This window comes from Diprion similis, chromosome 4 (assembly GCF_021155765.1).
Source record: "Diprion similis isolate iyDipSimi1 chromosome 4, iyDipSimi1.1, whole genome shotgun sequence".
In the NCBI taxonomy this organism is placed as follows: Eukaryota; Metazoa; Arthropoda; class Insecta; order Hymenoptera; family Diprionidae; genus Diprion; species Diprion similis.
In genome coordinates, this window is record NC_060108.1 from 1,481,543 (window position 1) to 1,505,718 (window position 24,176).

Here is a 24,176-nt window from a genome sequence, read left to right on the forward strand (position 1 = left end):
TGTTTCGAGCAATATCAAAACAAAGACGACCGTTCCCGGCGTAATTTGACGCGCTGAATGCGATGAAACAAGTTTTAGGTCGCTAGCATGTATAGAAAAAAAGTTACTCACCGATATCCACGAAACAAACGAACGGAATTCGACTCCGTGTTTTAAGCAATATCAGAACAAAGACGACCGTTTCCGGCGTAATTTGACGCGCTGAATGCGATAAAACAAGTTTTAGGTCGCTAGCATGTATAGAAAAAAAGTTACTCACCGATATCCACGAAACAAACGAACGGAATTCGACTTCGTGTTTTAAGCAATATCAGAACAAAGACGACCGTTTCCGGCGTAATTTGACGCGCTGAATGCGATAATACAAGTTTTAGGTCGCTAGCGTGTATACAAAAAAAGTTACTCACCGATATCCACTAAACAAACAAACGGAATTCGACTCCGTGTTTTGAGCAATATCAGAACAAAGACGACCGTTTCTGGCGTAATTTGACGCGCTGAATGCGATAAAACAAGTTTTAGGTCGCTAGCATGTATAGAAAAAAAGTTACTCACCGATATCCACGAAACAAACAAACGGAATTCGACTCCGTGTTTTGAGCAATATCCGAACAAAGACGACCGTTTCCGGCGTAATTTGACGCGCTGAATGCGATAAAACAAGTTTTAGGTCGCTAGCATGTATAGAAAAAAAGTTACTCACCGATATCCACGAAACAAACGAACGGAATTCGACTTCGTGTTTTAAGCAATATCCGAACAAAGACGACCGTTTCCGGCGTAATTTGACGCGCTGAATGCGATAATACAAGTTTTAGGTCGCTAGCATGTATAGAAAAAAAGTTACCAACCGATATCTGAAAAACAAACAAACGGACTTCGACTTCGTGTTTCGAGCAATATCAAAACAAAGACGGCCGTTTCCGGCGTAATTTGACGCGCTGAATGCGATAAAACAAGTTTTAGGTCGCTAGCATGTATAGAAAAAAAGTTACTCACCGATATCCACGAAACAAACGAACGGAATTCGACTTCGTGTTTTAAGCAATATCAGAACAAAGACGACCGTTTCCGGCGTAATTTGACGCGCTGAATGCGATAATACAAGTTTTAGGTCGCTAGCGTGTATAGAAAAAAAGTTACTCACCGATATCCACGAAACAAACAAACGGAATTCGACTCCGTGTTTTGAGCAATATCAGAACAAAGACGACCGTTTCTGGCGTAATTTGACGCGCTGAATGCGATAAAACAAGTTTTAGGTCGCTAGCATGTATAGAAAAAAAGTTACTCACCGATATCCACGAAACAAACAAACGGAATTCGACTCCGTGTTTTGAGCAATATCCGAACAAAGACGACCGTTTCCGGCGTAATTTGACGCGCTGAATGCGATAAAACAAGTTTTAGGTCGCTAGCATGTATAGAAAAAAAGTTACTCACCGATATCCACGAAACAAACGAACGGAATTCGACTTCGTGTTTTAAGCAATATCCGAACAAAGACGACCGTTTCCGGCGTAATTTGACGCGCTGAATGCGATAATACAAGTTTTAGGTCGCTAGCATGTATAGAAAAAAAGTTACCAACCGATATCTGAAAAACAAACAAACGGACTTCGACTTCGTGTTTCGAGCAATATCAAAACAAAGACGGCCGTTTCCGGCGTAATTTGACGCGCTGAATGCGATAAAACAAGTTTTAGGTCGCTAGCATGTATAGAAAAAAAGTTACTCACCGATATCCACGAAACAAACGAACGGAATTCGACTTCGTGTTTTAAGCAATATCAGAACAAAGACGACCGTTTCCGGCGTAATTTGACGCGCTGAATGCGATAATACAAGTTTTAGGTCGCTAGCGTGTATAGAAAAAAAGTTACTCACCGATATCCACGAAACAAACAAACGGAATTCGACTCCGTGTTTTGAGCAATATCAGAACAAAGACGACCGTTTCTGGCGTAATTTGACGCGCTGAATGCGATAAAACAAGTTTTAGGTCGCTAGCATGTATAGAAAAAAAGTTACTCACCGATATCCACGAAACAAACAAACGGAATTCGACTCCGTGTTTTGAGCAATATCCGAACAAAGACGACCGTTTCCGGCGTAATTTGACGCGCTGAATGCGATAAAACAAGTTTTAGGTCGCTAGCATGTATAGAAAAAAAGTTACTCACCGATATCCACGAAACAAACGAACGGAATTCGACTTCGTGTTTTAAGCAATATCCGAACAAAGACGACCGTTTCCGGCGTAATTTGACGCGCTGAATGCGATAATACAAGTTTTAGGTCGCTAGCATGTATAGAAAAAAAGTTACCAACCGATATCTGAAAAACAAACAAACGGACTTCGACTTCGTGTTTCGAGCAATATCAAAACAAAGACGGCCGTTTCCGGCGTAATTTGACGCGCTGAATGCGATAAAACAAGTTTTAGGTCGCTAGCATGTATAGAAAAAAAGTTACCAACCGATATCTGAAAAACAAACAAACGGACTTCGACTTCGTGTTTCGAGCAATATCAAAACAAAGACGGCCGTTTCCGGCGTAATTTGACGCGCTGAATGCGATAAAACAAGTTTTAGGTCGCTAGCATGTATAGAAAAAAAGTTACTCACCGATATCCACGAAACAAACGAACGGAATTCGACTTCGTGTTTTAAGCAATATCAGAACAAAGACGACCGTTTCCGGCGTAATTTGACGCGCTGAATGCGATAATACAAGTTTTAGGTCGCTAGCGTGTATAGAAAAAAAGTTACTCACCGATATCCACGAAACAAACAAACGGAATTCGACTCCGTGTTTTGAGCAATATCAGAACAAAGACGACCGTTTCTGGCGTAATTTGACGCGCTGAATGCGATAAAACTAGTTTTAGGTCGCTAGCATGTACAGAAAAAAAGTTACCGACCGATATCTGAAAAACAAACAAACGGACTTCGACTTCGTGTTTTAAGCAATATCCGAACAAAGACGACCGTTTCCGGCGTAATTTGACGCGCTGAATGCGATGAAACAAGTTTTAGGTCGCTAGCATGTACAGAAAAAAAGTTACCAACCGATATCTGAAAAACAAACAAACGGACTTCGACTTCGTGTTTCGAGCAATATCAAAACAAAGACGGCCGTTTCCGGCGTAATTCGACGCGCTGAATGCGATAAAACAAGTTTTAGGTCGCTAGCATGTATAGAAAAAAAGTTACTCACCGATATCCACGAAACAAACGAACGGAATTCGACTTCGTGTTTTAAGCAATATCAAAACAAAGACGACCGTTCCCGGCGTAATTTGACGCGCTGAATGCGATGAAACAAGTTTTAGGTCGCTAGCATGTATAGAAAAAAAGTTACCAACCGATATCTGAAAAACAAACAAACGGACTTGGACTTCGTGTTTCGAGCAATATCAAAACAAAGACGGCCGTTTCCGGCGTAATTTGACGCGCTGAATGCGATAAAACAAGTTTTAGGTCGCTAGCATGTATAGAAAAAAAGTTACTCACCGATATCCACGAAACAAACAAACGGAATTCGACTCCGTGTTTTGAGCAATATCAGAACAAAGACGACCGTTTCCGGCGTAATTTGACGCGCTGAATGCGATAAAACAAGTTTTAGGTCGCTAGCATGTATAGAAAAAAAGTTACTCACCGATATCCACGAAACAAACAAACGGAATTCGACTCCGTGTTTTGAGCAATATCAGAACAAAGACGACCGTTTCCGGCGTAATTTGACGCGCTGAATGCGATAAAACAAGTTTTAGGTCGCTAACATGTATAGAAAAAAAGTTACTCACCGATATCCACGAAACAAACAAACGGAATTCGACTCCGTGTTTTGAGCAATATCAGAACAAAGACGACCGTTTCCGGCGTAATTTGACGCGCTGAATGCGATAAAACAAGTTTTAGGTCGCTAGCATGTACAGAAAAAAAGTTACCAACCGATATCTGAAAAACAAACAAACGGACTTCGACTTCGTGTTTCGAGCAATATCAAAACAAAGACGGCCGTTTCCGGCGTAATTTGACGCGCTGAATGCGATAAAACAAGTTTTAGGTCGCTAGCATGTATAGAAAAAAAGTTACTCACCGATATCCACGAAACAAACGAACGGAATTCGACTTCGTGTTTTAAGCAATATCGAAACAAAGACGACCGTTCCTGGCGTAATTTGAGGCGCTGAATGCGATGAAACAAGTTTTAGGTCGCTAGCATGTATAGAAAAAAAGTTACCTACCGATATCTGAAAAACAAACAAACGGACTTCGACTTCGTGTTTCGAGCAATATCAAAACAAAGACGGCCGTTTCCGGCGTAATTCGACGCGCTGAATGCGATAAAACAAGTTTTAGGTCGCTAGCATGTATAGAAAAAAAGTTACTCACCGATATCCACGAAACAAACGAACGGAATTCGACTTCGTGTTTTAAGCAATATCAAAACAAAGACGACCGTTCCCGGCGTAATTTGACGCGCTGAATGCGATGAAACAAGTTTTAGGTCGCTAGCATGTATAGAAAAAAAGTTACCAACCGATATCTGAAAAACAAACAAACGGACTTGGACTTCGTGTTTCGAGCAATATCAAAACAAAGACGGCCGTTTCCGGCGTAATTTGACGCGCTGAATGCGATAAAACAAGTTTTAGGTCGCTAGCATGTATAGAAAAAAAGTTACTCACCGATATCCACGAAACAAACAAACGGAATTCGACTCCGTGTTTTGAGCAATATCAGAACAAAGACGACCGTTTCCGGCGTAATTTGACGCGCTGAATGCGATAAAACAAGTTTTAGGTCGCTAGCATGTATAGAAAAAAAGTTACTCACCGATATCCACGAAACAAACGAACGGAATTCGACTTCGTGTTTTAAGCAATATCAAAACAAAGACGACCGTTCCCGGCGTAATTTGACGCGCTGAATGCGATGAAACAAGTTTTAGGTCGCTAGCATGTATAGAAAAAAAGTTACCAACCGATATCTGAAAAACAAACAAACGGACTTCGACTTCGTGTTTCGAGCAATATCAAAACAAAGACGGCCGTTTCCGGCGTAATTTGACGCGCTGAATGCGATAAAACAAGTTTTAGGTCGCTAGCATGTATAGAAAAAAAGTTACTCACCGATATCCACGAAACAAACAGACGGAATTCGACTCCGTGTTTTGAGCAATATCAGAACAAAGACGACCGTTTCCGGCGTAATTTGACGCGCTGAATGCGATAAAACAAGTTTTAGGTCGCTAGCATGTATAGAAAAAAAGTTACTCACCGATATCCACGAAACAAACAAACGGAATTCGACTCCGTGTTTTGAGCAATATCAGAACAAAGACGACCGTTTCCGGCGTAATTTGACGCGCTGAATGCGATAAAACAAGTTTTAGGTCGCTAGCATGTACAGAAAAAAAGTTACCAATCGATATCTGAGAAACAAACAAACGGACTTCGACTTCGTGTTTCGAGCAATATCCGAACAAAGACGACCGTTTCCGGCGTAATTTGACGCGCTGAATGCGATAAAACAAGTTTTAGGTCGCTAGCATGTACAGAAAAAAAGTTACCAACCGATATCTGAAAAACAAACAAACGGACTTCGACTTCGTGTTTCGAGCAATATCAAAACAAAGACGGCCGTTTCCGGCGTAATTCGACGCGCTGAATGCGATAAAACAAGTTTTAGGTCGCTAGCATGTGTAGATAAAAAGTTACTCACCGATATCCACGAAACAAACGAACGGAATTCGACTTCGTGTTTTAAGCAATATCAAAACAAAGACGACCGTTCCCGGCGTAATTTGACGCGCTGAATGCGATGAAACAAGTTTCAGGTCGCTAGCATGTATAGAAAAAAAGTTACCAACCGATATCTGAAAAACAAACAAACGGACTTGGACTTCGTGTTTCGAGCAATATCAAAACAAAGACGGCCGTTTCCGGCGTAATTTGACGCGCTGAATGCGATAAAACAAGTTTTAGGTCGCTAGCATGTATAGAAAAAAAGTTACTCACCGATATCCACGAAACAAACAAACGGAATTCGACTCCGTGTTTTGAGCAATATCAGAACAAAGACGACCGTTTCCGGCGTAATTTGACGCGCTGAATGCGATAAAACAAGTTTTAGGTCGCTAGCATGTATAGAAAAAAAGTTACTCACCGATATCCACGAAACAAACGAACGGAATTCGACTTCGTGTTTTAAGCAATATCCGAACAAAGACGACCGTTTCCGGCGTAATTTGACGCGCTGAATGCGATAATACAAGTTTTAGGTCGCTAGCATGTATAGAAAAAAAGTTACCAACCGATATCTGAAAAACAAACAAACGGACTTCGACTTCGTGTTTCGAGCAATATCAAAACAAAGACGGCCGTTTCCGGCGTAATTTGACGCGCTGAATGCGATAAAACAAGTTTTAGGTCGCTAGCATGTATAGAAAAAAAGTTACTCACCGATATCCACGAAACAAACGAACGGAATTCGACTTCGTGTTTTAAGCAATATCAGAACAAAGACGACCGTTTCCGGCGTAATTTGACGCGCTGAATGCGATAATACAAGTTTTAGGTCGCTAGCGTGTATAGAAAAAAAGTTACTCACCGATATCCACGAAACAAACAAACGGAATTCGACTCCGTGTTTTGAGCAATATCAGAACAAAGACGACCGTTTCTGGCGTAATTTGACGCGCTGAATGCGATAAAACTAGTTTTAGGTCGCTAGCATGTACAGAAAAAAAGTTACCGACCGATATCTGAAAAACAAACAAACGGACTTCGACTTCGTGTTTCGAGCAATATCCGAACAAAGACGACCGTTTCCGGCGTAATTTGACGCGCTGAATGCGATGAAACAAGTTTTAGGTCGCTAGCATGTACAGAAAAAAAGTTACCAACCGATATCTGAAAAACAAACAAACGGACTTCGACTTCGTGTTTCGAGCAATATCAAAACAAAGACGGCCGTTTCCGGCGTAATTCGACGCGCTGAATGCGATAAAACAAGTTTTAGGTCGCTAGCATGTATAGAAAAAAAGTTACTCACCGATATCCACGAAACAAACGAACGGAATTCGACTTCGTGTTTTAAGCAATATCAAAACAAAGACGACCGTTCCCGGCGTAATTTGACGCGCTGAATGCGATGAAACAAGTTTTAGGTCGCTAGCATGTATAGAAAAAAAGTTACCAACCGATATCTGAAAAACAAACAAACGGACTTGGACTTCGTGTTTCGAGCAATATCAAAACAAAGACGGCCGTTTCCGGCGTAATTTGACGCGCTGAATGCGATAAAACAAGTTTTAGGTCGCTAGCATGTATAGAAAAAAAGTTACTCACCGATATCCACGAAACAAACAAACGGAATTCGACTCCGTGTTTTGAGCAATATCAGAACAAAGACGACCGTTTTCGGCGTAATTTGACGCGCTGAATGCGATAAAACAAGTTTTAGGTCGCTAGCATGTATAGAAAAAAAGTTACTCACCGATATCCACGAAACAAACAAACGGAATTCGACTCCGTGTTTTGAGCAATATCAGAACAAAGACGACCGTTTCCGGCGTAATTTGACGCGCTGAATGCGATAAAACAAGTTTTAGGTCGCTAACATGTATAGAAAAAAAGTTACTCACCGATATCCACGAAACAAACAAACGGAATTCGACTCCGTGTTTTGAGCAATATCAGAACAAAGACGACCGTTTCCGGCGTAATTTGACGCGCTGAATGCGATAAAACAAGTTTTAGGTCGCTAGCATGTACAGAAAAAAAGTTACCAACCGATATCTGAAAAACAAACAAACGGACTTCGACTTCGTGTTTCGAGCAATATCAAAACAAAGACGGCCGTTTCCGGCGTAATTTGACGCGCTGAATGCGATAAAACAAGTTTTAGGTCGCTAGCATGTATAGAAAAAAAGTTACTCACCGATATCCACGAAACAAACGAACGGAATTCGACTTCGTGTTTTAAGCAATATCGAAACAAAGACGACCGTTCCTGGCGTAATTTGAGGCGCTGAATGCGATGAAACAAGTTTTAGGTCGCTAGCATGTATAGAAAAAAAGTTACCTACCGATATCTGAAAAACAAACAAACGGACTTCGACTTCGTGTTTCGAGCAATATCAAAACAAAGACGGCCGTTTCCGGCGTAATTCGACGCGCTGAATGCGATAAAACAAGTTTTAGGTCGCTAGCATGTATAGAAAAAAAGTTACTCACCGATATCCACGAAACAAACGAACGGAATTCGACTTCGTGTTTTAAGCAATATCAAAACAAAGACGACCGTTCCCGGCGTAATTTGACGCGCTGAATGCGATGAAACAAGTTTTAGGTCGCTAGCATGTATAGAAAAAAAGTTACCAACCGATATCTGAAAAACAAACAAACGGACTTGGACTTCGTGTTTCGAGCAATATCAAAACAAAGACGGCCGTTTCCGGCGTAATTTGACGCGCTGAATGCGATAAAACAAGTTTTAGGTCGCTAGCATGTATAGAAAAAAAGTTACTCACCGATATCCACGAAACAAACAAACGGAATTCGACTCCGTGTTTTGAGCAATATCAGAACAAAGACGACCGTTTCCGGCGTAATTTGACGCGCTGAATGCGATAAAACAAGTTTTAGGTCGCTAGCATGTATAGAAAAAAAGTTACTCACCGATATCCACGAAACAAACGAACGGAATTCGACTTCGTGTTTTAAGCAATATCAAAACAAAGACGACCGTTCCCGGCGTAATTTGACGCGCTGAATGCGATGAAACAAGTTTTAGGTCGCTAGCATGTATAGAAAAAAAGTTACCAACCGATATCTGAAAAACAAACAAACGGACTTCGACTTCGTGTTTCGAGCAATATCAAAACAAAGACGGCCGTTTCCGGCGTAATTCGACGCGCTGAATGCGATAAAACAAGTTTTAGGTCGCTAGCATGTGTAGATAAAAAGTTACTCACCGATATCCACGAAACAAACGAACGGAATTCGACTTCGTGTTTTAAGCAATATCAAAACAAAGACGACCGTTCCCGGCGTAATTTGACGCGCTGAATGCGATGAAACAAGTTTCAGGTCGCTAGCATGTATAGAAAAAAAGTTACCAACCGATATCTGAAAAACAAACAAACGGACTTGGACTTCGTGTTTCGAGCAATATCAAAACAAAGACGGCCGTTTCCGGCGTAATTTGACGCGCTGAATGCGATAAAACAAATTTTAGGTCGCTAGCATGTATAGAAAAAAAGTTACTCACCGATATCCACGAAACAAACAAACGGAATTCGACTCCGTGTTTTGAGCAATATCAGAACAAAGACGACCGTTTCCGGCGTAATTTGACGCGCTGAATGCGATAAAACAAGTTTTAGGTCGCTAGCATGTATAGAAAAAAAGTTACTCACCGATATCCACGAAACAAACGAACGGAATTCGACTTCGTGTTTTAAGCAATATCAAAACAAAGACGACCGTTCCCGGCGTAATTTGACGCGCTGAATGCGATGAAACAAGTTTTAGGTCGCTAGCATGTATAGAAAAAAAGTTACCAACCGATATCTGAAAAACAGACAAACGGACTTCGACTTCGTGTTTCGAGCAATATCAAAACAAAGACGGCCGTTTCCGGCGTAATTTGACGCGCTGAATGCGATAAAACAAGTTTTAGGTCGCTAGCATGTATAGAAAAAAAGTTACTCACCGATATCCACGAAACAAACAAACGGAATTCGACTCCGTGTTTTGAGCAATATCAGAACAAAGACGACCGTTTCCGGCGTAATTTGACGCGCTGAATGCGATAAAACAAGTTTTAGGTCGCTAGCATGTATAGAAAAAAAGTTACTCACCGATATCCACGAAACAAACAAACGGAATTCGACTCCGTGTTTTGAGCAATATCAGAACAAAGACGACCGTTTCCGGCGTAATTTGACGCGCTGAATGCGATAAAACAAGTTTTAGGTCGCTAGCATGTACAGAAAAAAAGTTACCAATCGATATCTGAAAAACAAACAAACGGACTTCGACTTCGTGTTTCGAGCAATATCCGAACAAAGACGACCGTTTCCGGCGTAATTTGACGCGCTGAATGCGATAAAACAAGTTTTAGGTCGCTAGCATGTACAGAAAAAAAGTTACCAACCGATATCTGAAAAACAAACAAACGGACTTCGACTTCGTGTTTTGAGCAATATCAAAACAAAGACGGCCGTTTCCGGCGTAATTTGACGCGCTGAATGCGATAAAACAAGTTTTAGGTCGCTAGCATGTATAGAAAAAAAGTTACTCACCGATATCCACGAAACAAACGAACGGAATTCGACTTCGTGTTTTAAGCAATATCAAAACAAAGACGACCGTTCCCGGCGTAATTTGACGCGCTGAATGCGATGAAACAAGTTTTAGGTCGCTAGCATGTATAGAAAAAAAGTTACCAACCGATATCTGAAAAACAGACAAACGGACTTCGACTTCGTGTTTCGAGCAATATCAAAACAAAGACGGCCGTTTCCGGCGTAATTTGACGCGCTGAATGCGATAAAACAAGTTTTAGGTCGCTAGCATGTATAGAAAAAAAGTTACTCACCGATATCCACGAAACAAACAAACGGAATTCGACTCCGTGTTTTGAGCAATATCAGAACAAAGACGACCGTTTCCGGCGTAATTTGACGCGCTGAATGCGATAAAACAAGTTTTAGGTCGCTAGCATGTATAGAAAAAAAGTTACTCACCGATATCCACGAAACAAACAAACGGAATTCGACTCCGTGTTTTGAGCAATATCAGAACAAAGACGACCGTTTCCGGCGTAATTTGACGCGCTGAATGCGATAAAACAAGTTTTAGGTCGCTAGCATGTACAGAAAAAAAGTTACCAATCGATATCTGAAAAACAAACAAACGGACTTCGACTTCGTGTTTCGAGCAATATCCGAACAAAGCCGACCGTTTCCGGCGTAATTTGACGCGCTGAATGCGATAAAACAAGTTTTAGGTCGCTAGCATGTACAGAAAAAAAGTTACCAACCGATATCTGAAAAACAAACAAACGGACTTCGACTTCGTGTTTCGAGCAATATCAAAACAAAGACGGCCGTTTCCGGCGTAATTTGACGCGCTGAATGCGATAAAACAAGTTTTAGGTCGCTAGCATGTATAGAAAAAAAGTTACTCACCGATATCCACGAAACAAACGAACGGAATTCGACTTCGTGTTTTAAGCAATATCGAAACAAAGACGACCGTTCCTGGCGTAATTTGAGGCGCTGAATGCGATGAAACAAGTTTTAGGTCGCTAGCATGTATAGAAAAAAAGTTACCTACCGATATCTGAAAAACAAACAAACGGACTTCGACTTCGTGTTTCGAGCAATATCAAAACAAAGACGGCCGTTTCCGGCGTAATTCGACGCGCTGAATGCGATAAAACAAGTTTTAGGTCGCTAGCATGTATAGAAAAAAAGTTACTCACCGATATCCACGAAACAAACGAACGGAATTCGACTTCGTGTTTTAAGCAATATCAAAACAAAGACGACCGTTCCCGGCGTAATTTGACGCGCTGAATGCGATGAAACAAGTTTTAGGTCGCTAGCATGTATAGAAAAAAAGTTACCAACCGATATCTGAAAAACAAACAAACGGACTTGGACTTCGTGTTTCGAGCAATATCAAAACAAAGACGGCCGTTTCCGGCGTAATTTGACGCGCTGAATGCGATAAAACAAGTTTTAGGTCGCTAGCATGTATAGAAAAAAAGTTACTCACCGATATCCACGAAACAAACGAACGGAATTCGACTTCGTGTTTTGAGCAATATCAAAACAAAGACGACCGTTCCCGGCGTAATTTGACGCGCTGAATGCGATGAAACAAGTTTTAGGTCGCTAGCATGTATAGAAAAAAGTTACTCACCGATATCCACGAAACAAACAAACGGAATTCGACTCCGTGTTTTGAGCAATATCAGAACAAAGACGACCGTTTCTGGCGTAATTTGACGCGCTGAATGCGATAAAACAAGTTTTAGGTCGCTAGCATGTATAGAAAAAAAGTTACTCACCGATATCCACGAAACAAACAAACGGAATTCGACTCCGTGTTTTGAGCAATATCAGAACAAAGACGACCGTTTCTGGCGTAATTTGACGCGCTGAATGCGATAAAACAAGTTTTAGGTCGCTAGCATGTATAGAAAAAAAGTTACTCACCGATATCCACGAAACAAACAAACGGAATTCGACTCCGTGTTTTGAGCAATATCAGAACAAAGACGACCGTTTCTGGCGTAATTTGACGCGCTGAATGCGATAAAACAAGTTTTAGGTCGCTAGCATGTATAGAAAAAAAGTTACTCACCGATATCCACGAAACAAACAAACGGAATTCGACTCCGTGTTTTGAGCAATATCAGAACAAAGACGACCGTTTCCGGCGTAATTTGACGCGCTGAATGCGATAAAACAAGTTTTAGGTCGCTAACATGTATAGAAAAAAAGTTACTCACCGATATCCACGAAACAAACAAACGGAATTCGACTCCGTGTTTTGAGCAATATCAGAACAAAGACGACCGTTTCCGGCGTAATTTGACGCGCTGAATGCGATAAAACAAGTTTTAGGTCGCTAGCATGTATAGAAAAAAAGTTACTCACCGATATCCACGAAACAAACAAACGGAATTCGACTCCGTGTTTTGAGCAATATCAGAACAAAGACGACCGTTTCTGGCGTAATTTGACGCGCTGAATGCGATAAAACAAGTTTTAGGTCGCTAGCATGTACAGAAAAAAAGTTACCAACCGATATCCGAAAAACAAACAAACGGACTTCGACTTCGTGTTTCGAGCAATATCAAAACAAAGACGGCCGTTTCCGGCGTAATTTGACGCGCTGAATGCGATAAAACAAGTTTTAGGTCGCTAGCATGTACAGAAAAAAAGTTACCAACCGATATCTGAAAAACAAACAAACGGACTTCGACTTCGTGTTTCGAGCAATATCAAAACAAAGACGGCCGTTTCCGGCGTAATTTGACGCGCTGAATGCGATAAAACAAGTTTTAGGTCGCTAGCATGTATAGAAAAAAAGTTACTCACCGATATCCACGAAACAAACGAACGGAATTCGACTTCGTGTTTTAAGCAATATCGAAACAAAGACGACCGTTCCTGGCGTAATTTGAGGCGCTGAATGCGATGAAACAAGTTTTAGGTCGCTAGCATGTATAGAAAAAAAGTTACCTACCGATATCTGAAAAACAAACAAACGGACTTCGACTTCGTGTTTCGAGCAATATCAAAACAAAGACGGCCGTTTCCGGCGTAATTCGACGCGCTGAATGCGATAAAACAAGTTTTAGGTCGCTAGCATGTATAGAAAAAAAGTTACCAACCGATATCTGAAAAACAAACAAACGGACTTCGACTTCGTGTTTCGAGCAATATCAAAACAAAGACGGCCGTTTCCGGCGTAATTTGACGCGCTGAATGCGATAAAACAAGTTTTAGGTCGCTAGCATGTATAGAAAAAAAGTTACTCACCGATATCCACGAAACAAACGAACGGAATTCGACTTCGTGTTTTAAGCAATATCGAAACAAAGACGACCGTTCCTGGCGTAATTTGAGGCGCTGAATGCGATGAAACAAGTTTTAGGTCGCTAGCATGTATAGAAAAAAAGTTACCTACCGATATCTGAAAAACAAACAAACGGACTTCGACTTCGTGTTTCGAGCAATATCAAAACAAAGACGGCCGTTTCCGGCGTAATTCGACGCGCTGAATGCGATAAAACAAGTTTTAGGTCGCTAGCATGTATAGAAAAAAAGTTACTCACCGATATCCACGAAACAAACGAACGGAATTCGACTTCGTGTTTTAAGCAATATCAAAACAAAGACGACCGTTCCCGGCGTAATTTGACGCGCTGAATGCGATGAAACAAGTTTTAGGTCGCTAGCATGTATAGAAAAAAAGTTACCAACCGATATCTGAAAAACAAACAAACGGACTTGGACTTCGTGTTTCGAGCAATATCAAAACAAAGACGGCCGTTTCCGGCGTAATTTGACGCGCTGAATGCGATAAAACAAGTTTTAGGTCGCTAGCATGTATAGAAAAAAAGTTACTCACCGATATCCACGAAACAAACAAACGGAATTCGACTCCGTGTTTTGAGCAATATCAGAACAAAGACGACCGTTTCCGGCGTAATTTGACGCGCTGAATGCGATAAAACAAGTTTTAGGTCGCTAGCATGTATAGAAAAAAAGTTACTCACCGATATCCACGAAACAAACAAACGGAATTCGACTCCGTGTTTTGAGCAATATCAGAACAAAGACGACCGTTTCCGGCGTAATTTGACGCGCTGTATGCGATAAAACAAGTTTTAGGTCGCTAGCATGTACAGAAAAAAAGTTACCAATCGATATCTGAAAAACAAACAAACGGACTTCGACTTCGTGTTTCGAGCAATATCCGAACAAAGACGACCGTTTCCGGCGTAATTTGACGCGCTGAATGCGATAAAACAAGTTTTGGGTCGCTAGCATGTACAGAAAAAAAGTTACCAACCGATATCTGAAAAACAAACAAACGGACTTCGACTTCGTGTTTCAAGCAATATCAAAACAAAGACGGCCGTTTCCGGCGTAATTTGACGCGCTGAATGCGATAAAACAAGTTTTAGGTCGCTAGCATGTATAGAAAAAAAGTTACTCACCGATATCCACGAAACAAACGAACGGAATTCGACTTCGTGTTTTGAGCAATATCAAAACAAAGACGACCGTTCCCGGCGTAATTTGACGCGCTGAATGCGATGAAACAAGTTTTAGGTCGCTAGCATGTATAGAAAAAAGTTACTCACCGATATCCACGAAACAAACAAACGGAATTCGACTCCGTGTTTTGAGCAATATCAGAACAAAGACGACCGTTTCTGGCGTAATTTGACGCGCTGAATGCGATAAAACAAGTTTTAGGTCGCTAGCATGTATAGAAAAAAAGTTACTCACCGATATCCACGAAACAAACGAACGGAATTCGACTCCGTGTTTTGAGCAATATCCGAACAAAGACGACCGTTTCCGGCGTAATTTGACGCGCTGAATGCGATAAAACAAGTTTTAGGTCGCTAGCATGTACAGAAAAAAAGTTACCAACCGATATCTGAAAAACAAACAAACGGACTTCGACTTCGTGTTTCAAGCAATATCAAAACAAAGACGGCCGTTTTCGGCGTAATTTGACGCGCTGAATGCGATAAAACAAGTTTTAGGTCGCTAGCATGTATAGAAAAAAAGTTACTCACCGATATCCACGAAACAAACGAACGGAATTCGACTTCGTGTTTTAAGCAATATCAAAACAAAGACGGCCGTTTCCGGCGTAATTTGACGCGCTGAATGCGATAAAACAAGTTTTAGGTCGCTAGCATGTATAGAAAAAAAGTTACTCACCGATATCCACGAAACAAACAAACGGAATTCGACTCCGTGTTTTGAGCAATATCCGAACAAAGACGACCGTTTCCGGCGTAATTTGACGCGCTGAATGCGATAAAACAAGTTTTAGGTCGCTAGCATGTACAGAAAAAAAGTTACCAACCGATATCTGAAAAACAAACAAACGGACTTCGACTTCGTGTTTCAAGCAATATCAAAACAAAGACGGCCGTTTTCGGCGTAATTTGACGCGCTGAATGCGATAAAACAAGTTTTAGGTCGCTAGCATGTATAGAAAAAAAGTTACTCACCGATATCCACGAAACAAACGAACGGAATTCGACTTCGTGTTTTAAGCAATATCAAAACAAAGACGACCGTTCCCGGCGTAATTTGACGCGCTGAATGCGATGAAACAAGTTTTAGGTCGCTAGCATGTATAGAAAAAAAGTTACTCACCGATATCCACGAAACAAACAAACGGAATTCGACTCCGTGTTTTGAGCAATATCCGAACAAAGACGACCGTTTCCGGCGTAATTTGACGCGCTAAATGCGATAAAACAAGTTTTAGGTCGCTAGCATGTACAGAAAAAAAGTCACCAACCGATATCTGAAAAACAAACAAACGGACTTCGACTTCGTGTTTGAAGCAATATCAAAACAAAGACGGCCGTTTCCGGCGTAATTTGACGCGCTGAATGCGATAAAACAAGTTTTAGGTCGCTAGCATGTATAGAAAGAAAGTTACTCACCGATATCCACGAAACAAACGAACGGAATTCGACTTCGTGTTTTAAGCAATATCAAAACAAAGACGACCGTTCCCGGCGTAATTTGACGCGCTGAATGCGATGAAACAAGTTTTAGGTCGCTAGCATGTATAGAAAAAAAGTTACTCACCGATATCCACGAAACAAACGAACGGAATTCGACCTCGTGTTTGAGGCAATATCAAAACAAAGACGACCGTTCCCGGCGTAATTTGACGCGCTGAATGCGATGAAACAAGTTTTAGGTCGCTAGCATGTATAGAAAAAAAGTTACTCACCGATATCCACGAAACAAACGAACGGAATTCGACTCCGTGTTTTGAGCAATATCCGAACAAAGACGACCGTTTCCGGCGTAATTTGACGCGCTGAATGCGATAAAACAAGTTTTAGGTCGCTAGCATGTATAGAAAAAAAGTTACTCACCGATATCCACGAAACAAACAAACGGAATTCGACTCCGTGTTTTGAGCAATATCCGAACAAAGACGACCGTTTCCGGCGTAATTTGACGCGCTGAATGCGATAAAACAAGTTTTAGGTCGCTAGCATGTATAGAAAAAAAGTTACTCACCGATATCCACGAAACAAACAAACGGAATTCGACTCCGTGTTTTGAGCAATATCCGAACAAAGACGACCGTTTCCGGCGTAATTTGACGCGCTGAATGCGATAAAACAAGTTTTAGGTCGCTAGCATGTATAGAAAAAAAGTTACTCACCGATATCCACGAAACAAACAAACGGAATTCGACTCCGTGTTTTGAGCAATATCAGAACAAAGACAACCGTTCCTGGCGTAATTTGACGCGCTGAATGCGATAAAACAAGTTTTAGGTCGCTAGCATGTATAGAAAAAAAGTTACTCACCGATATCCACGAAACAAACAAACGGAATTCGACTCCGTGTTTTGAGCAATATCCGAACAAAGACGACCGTTTCCGGCGTAATTTGACGCGCTGAATGCGATAAAACAAGTTTTAGGTCGCTAGCATGTATAGAAAAAAAGTTACTCACCGATATCCACGAAACAAACAAACGGAATTCGACTCCGTGTTTTGAGCAATATCCGAACAAAGACGACCGTTTCCGGCGTAATTTGACGCGCTGAATGCGATAAAACAAGTTTTAGGTCGCTAGCATGTACAGAAAAAAAGTTACCAACCGATATCTGAAAAACAAACAAACGGACTTCGACTTCGTGTTTCAAGCAATATCAAAACAAAGACGGCCGTTTTCGGCGTAATTTGACGCGCTGAATGCGATAAAACAAGTTTTAGGTCGCTAGCATGTATAGAAAAAAAGTTACTCACCGATATCCACGAAACAAACGAACGGAATTCGACTTCGTGTTTTAAGCAATATCAAAACAAAGACGACCGTTCCCGGCGTCATTTGACGCGCTGAATGCGATGAAACAAGTTTTAGGTCGCTAGCATGTATAGAAAAAAAGTTACTCACCGATATCCACGAAACAAACAAACGGAATTCGACTCCGTGTTTTGAGCAATATCCGAACAAAGACGACCGTTTCCGGCGTAATTTGACGCGCTAAATGCGATAAAACAAGTTTTAGGTCGCTAGCATGTACAGAAAAAAAGTTACCAACCGATATCTGAAAAACAAACAAACGGACTTCGACTTCGTGTTTCAAGCAATATCAAAACAAAGACGGCCGTTTCCGGCGTAATTTGACGCGCTGAATGCGATAAAACAAGTTTTAGGTCGCTAGCATGTATAGAAAGAAAGTTACTCACCGATATCCACGAAACAAACGAACGGAATTCGACTTCGTGTTTTAAGCAATATCGAAACAAAGACGACCGTTCCCGGCGTAATTTGACGCGCTGAATGCGATGAAACAAGTTTTAGGTCGCTAGCATGTATAGAGAAAAAGTTACTCACCGATATCCACGAAACAAACGAACGGAATTCGACTCCGTGTTTTAAGCAATATCAGAAAGAAGACGACCGTTTCCGGCGTAATTTGACGCGCTGAATGCGATAAAACAAGTTTTAGGTCGCTAGCATGTATAGAAAAAAAGTTACTCACCGATATCCACAAAACAAACGAACGGAATTCGACTTCGTGTTTTAAGCAATATCAGAACAAAGACGACCGTTTCCGGCGTAATTTGACGCGCTGAATGCGATAATACAAGTTTTAGGTCGCTAGCGTGTATAGAAAAAAAGTTACTCACCGATATCCACGAAACAAACAAACGGAATTCGACTCCGTGTTTTGAGCAATATCAGAACAAAGACGACCGTTTCTGGCGTAATTTGACGCGCTGAATGCGATAAAACAAGTTTCAGGTCGCTAGCATGTATAGAAAAAAAGTTACTCACCGATATCCACGAAACAAACAAACGGAATTCGACTCCGTGTTTTGAGCAATATCCGAACAAAGACGACCGTTTCCGGCGTAATTTGACGCGCTGAATGCGATAAAACAAGTTTTAGGTCGCTAGCATGTATAGAAAAAAAGTTACTCACCGATATCCACGAAACAAACAAACGGAATTCGACTCCGTGTTTTGAGCAATATCCGAACAAAGACGACCGTTTCCGGCGTAATTTGACGCGCTGAATGCGATAAAACAAGTTTTAGGTCGCTAGCATGTATAGAAAAAAAGTTACTCACCGATATCCACGAAACAAACGAACGGAATTCGACTTCGTGTTTTAAGCAATATCAGAACAAAGACGACCGTTTCCGGCGTAATTTGACGCGCTGAATGCGATTATACAAGTTTTAGGTCGCTAGCGTGTATAGAAAAAAAGTTACTCACTGATATCCACGAAACAAACAAACGGAATTCGACTCCGTGTTTTGAGCAATATCAGAACAAAGACGACCGTTTCTGGCGTAATTCGACGCGCTGAATGCGATAAAACAAGTTTTAGGTCGCTAGCATGTATAGAAAAAAAGTTACTCACCGATATCCACGAAACAAACGAACGGAATTCGACTCCGTGTTTTGAGCAATATCCGAACAAAGACGACCGTTTCCGGCGTAATTTGACGCGCTGAATGCGATAAAACAAGTTTTAGGTCGCTAGCATGTACAGAAAAAAAGTTACTCACCGATATCCACGAAACAAACAAACGGAATTCGACTCCGTGTTTTGAGCAATATCCGAACAAAGACGACCGTTTCCGGCGTAATTTGACGCGCTGAATGCGATAAAACAAGTTTTAGGTCGCTAGCATGTATAGAAAAAAAGTTACTCACCGATATCCACGAAACAAACGAACGGAATTCGACTTCGTGTTTTAAGCAATATCAGAACAAAGACGACCGTTTCCGGCGTAATTTGACGCGCTGAATGCGATTATACAAGTTTTAGGTCGCTAGCGTGTAAAGAAAAAAAGTTACTCACTGATATCCACGAAACAAACAAACGGAATTCGACTCCGTGTTTTGAGCAATATCAGAACAAAGACGACCGTTTCTGGCGTAATTTGACGCGCTGAATGCGATAAAACAAGTTTTAGGTCGCTAGCATGTATAGAAAAAAAGTTACTCACCGATATCCACGAAACAAACAAACGGAATTCGACTCCGTGTTTTGAGCAATATCCGAACAAAGACGACCGTTTCCGGCGTAATTTGACGCGCTGAATGCGATAAAACAAGTTTTAGGTCGCTAGCATGTACAGAAAAAAAGTTACTCACCGATATCCACAAAACAAACGAACGGAATTCGACTTCGTGTTTTAAGCAATATCAGAACAAAGACGACCGTTTCCGGCGTAATTTGACGCGCTGAATGCGATAATACAAGTTTTAGGTCGCTAGCGTGTATAGAAAAAAAGTTACTCACCGATATCCACGAAACAAACAAACGGAATTCGACTCCGTGTTTTGAGCAATATCAGAACAAAGACGACCGTTTCTGGCGTAATTTGACGCGCTGAATGCGATAAAACAAGTTTCAGGTCGCTAGCATGTATAGAAAAAAAGTTACTCACCGATATCCACGAAACAAACAAACGGAATTCGACTCCGTGTTTTGAGCAATATCCGAACAAAGACGACCGTTTCCGGCGTAATTTGACGCGCTGAATGCGATAAAACAAGTTTTAGGTCGCTAGCATGTATAGAAAAAAAGTTACTCACCGATATCCACGAAACAAACAAACGGAATTCGACTCCGTGTTTTGAGCAATATCCGAACAAAGACGACCGTTTCCGGCGTAATTTGACGCGCTGAATGCGATAAAACAAGTTTTAGGTCGCTAGCATGTATAGAAAAAAAGTTACTCACCGATATCCACGAAACAAACGAACGGAATTCGACTTCGTGTTTTAAGCAATATCAGAACAAAGACGACCGTTTCCGGCGTAATTTGACGCGCTGAATGCGATTATACAAGTTTTAGGTCGCTAGCGTGTATAGAAAAAAAGTTACTCACTGATATCCACGAAACAAACAAACGGAATTCGACTCCGTGTTTTGAGCAATATCAGAACAAAGACGACCGTTTCTGGCGTAATTCGACGCGCTGAATGCGATAAAACAAGTTTTAGGTCGCTAGCATGTATAGAAAAAAAGTTACTCACCGATATCCACGAAACAAACGAACGGAATTCGACTCCGTGTTTTGAGCAATATCCGAACAAAGACGACCGTTTCCGGCGTAATTTGACGCGCTGAATGCGATAAAACAAGTTTTAGGTCGCTAGCATGTACAGAAAAAAAGTTACTCACCGATATCCACGAAACAAACAAACGGAATTCGACTCCGTGTTTTGAGCAATATCCGAACAAAGACGACCGTTTCCGGCGTAATTTGACGCGCTGAATGCGATAAAACAAGTTTTAGGTCGCTAGCATGTATAGAAAAAAAGTTACTCACCGATATCCACGAAACAAACGAACGGAATTCGACTTCGTGTTTTAAGCAATATCAGAACAAAGACGACCGTTTCCGGCGTAATTTGACGCGCTGAATGCGATTATACAAGTTTTAGGTCGCTAGCGTGTAAAGAAAAAAAGTTACTCACTGATATCCACGAAACAAACAAACGGAATTCGACTCCGTGTTTTGAGCAATATCAGAACAAAGACGACCGTTTCTGGCGTAATTTGACGCGCTGAATGCGATAAAACAAGTTTTAGGTCGCTAGCATGTATAGAAAAAAAGTTACTCACCGATATCCACGAAACAAACAAACGGAATTCGACTCCGTGTTTTGAGCAATATCCGAACAAAGACGACCGTTTCCGGCGTAATTTGACGCGCTGAATGCGATAAAACAAGTTTTAGGTCGCTAGCATGTACAGAAAAAAAGTTACCAACCGATATCTGAAAAACAAACAAACGGACTTCGACTTCGTGTTTCAAGCAATATCAAAACAAAGACGGCCGTTTCCGGCGTAATTTGACGCGCTGAATGCGATAAAACAAGTTTTAGGTCGCTAGCATGTATAGAAAAAAAGTTACTCACCGATATCCACGAAACAAACGAACGGAATTCGACTTCGTGTTTCAAGCAATATCAAAACAAAGACGACCGTTCCCGGCGTAATTTGACGCGCTGAATGCGATGAAACAAGTTTTAGGTCGCTAGCATGTATAGAAAAAAAGTTACTCACCGATATCCACGAAACAAACGAACGGAATTCGACTTCGTGTTTTAAGCAATATCAGAACAAAGACGACCGTTTCCGGCGTAATTTGACGCGCTGAATGCGATAATACAAGTTTTAGGTCGCTAGCATGTACAGAAAAAAAGTTACCAACCGATATCCACGAAACAAACAAACGGAATTCGACTCCGTGTTTTGAGCAAAATCCGAACAAAGACGACCGTTTCCGGCGTAATTTGACGCGCTGAATGCGATGAAACAAGTTTTAGGTCGCTAGCATGTATAGAAAAAAAGTTACTCACCGATATCCACGAAACAAACAAACGGAATTCGACTTCGTGTTTTGAGCAATATCAGAACAAAGACGACCGTTTCCGGCGTAATTTGACGCGCTGAATGCGATAAAACAAGTTTTAGGTCGCTAGCATGTACAGAAAAAAAGTTACCAACCGATATCCACGAAACAAACAAACGGAATTCGACTCCGTGTTTTGAGCAAAATCCGAACAAAGACGACCGTTTCCGGCGTAATTTGACGCGCTGAATGCGATAAAACAAGTTTTAGGTCGCTAGCATGTATAGAAAAAAAGTTACTCACCGATATCCACGGAACAAACAAACGGAATTCGACTCCGTGTTTTGAGCAATATCCGAACAAAGACGACCGTTTCCGGCGTAATTTGACGCGCTGAATGCGATAATACAAGTTTTAGGTCGCTAGCATGTATAGAAAAAAAGTTACCAACCGATATCTGAAAAACAAACAAACGGACTTCGACTTCGTGTTTCGAGCAATATCAAAACAAAGACGACCGTTCCCGGCGTTATTTGACGCGCTGAATGCGATGAAACAAGTTTTAGGTTGCTAGCATGTATAGAAAAAAAGTTACTCACCGATATCCACGAAACAAACGAACGGAATTCGACTTCGTGTTTTAAGCAATATCAGAACAAAGACGACCGTTTCCGGCGTAATTTGACGCGCTGAATGCGATAATACAAGTTTTAGGTCGCTAGCGTGTATAGAAAAAAAGTTACTCACTGATATCCACGAAACAAACAAACGGAATTCGACTCCGTGTTTTGAGCAATATCAGAACAAAGACGACCGTTTCTGGCGTAATTTGACGCGCTGAATGCGATAAAACAAGTTTTAGGTCGCTAGCATGTATAGAAAAAAAGTTACTCACCGATATCCACGAAACAAACAAACGGAATTCGACTCCGTGTTTTGAGCAATATCCGAACAAAGACGACCGTTTCCGGCGTAATTTGACGCGCTGAATGCGATAAAACAAGTTTTAGGTCGCTAGCATGTATAGAAAAAAAGTTACTCACCGATATCCACGAAACAAACGAACGGAATTCGACTTCGTGTTTTAAGCAATATCAGAACAAAGACGACCGTTTCCGGCGTAATTTGACGCGCTGAATGCGATTATACAAGTTTTAGGTCGCTAGCGTGTATAGAAAAAAAGTTACTCACTGATATCCACGAAACAAACAAACGGAATTCGACTCCGTGTTTTGAGCAATATCAGAACAAAAACGACCGTTTCTGGCGTAATTTGACGCGCTGAATGCGATAAAACAAGTTTTAGGTCGCTAGCATGTATAGAAAAAAAGTTACTCACCGATATCCACGAAACAAACAAACGGAAATCGACTCCGTGTTTTGAGCAATATCCGAACAAAGACGACCGTTTCCGGCGTAATTTGACGCACTGAATGCGATAAAACAAGTTTTAGGTCGCTAGCATGTACAGAAAAAAAGTTACTCACCGATATCCACGAAACAAACAAACGGAATTCGACTCCGTGTTTTGAGCAATATCCGAACAAAGACGACCGTTTCCGGCGTAATTTGACGCGCTGAATGCGATAAAACAAGTTTTAGGTCGCTAGCATGTATAGAAAAAAAGTTACTCACCGATATCCACGAAACAAACGAACGGAATTCGACTTCGTGTTTTAAGCAATATCAGAACAAAGACGACCGTTTCCGGCGTAATTTGACGCGCTGAATGCGATTATACAAGTTTTAGGTCGCTAGCGTGTATAGAAAAAAAGTTACTCACTGATATCCACGAAACAAACAAACGGAATTCGACTCCGTGTTTTGAGCAATATCAGAACAAAGACGACCGTTTCTGGCGTAATTTGACGCGCTGAATGCGATAAAACAAGTTTTAGGTCGCTAGCATGTATAGAAAAAAAGTTACTCACCGATATCCACGAAACAAACAAACGGAATTCGACTCCGTGTTTTGAGCAATATCCAAACAAAGACGACCGTTTCCGGCGTAATTTGACGCGC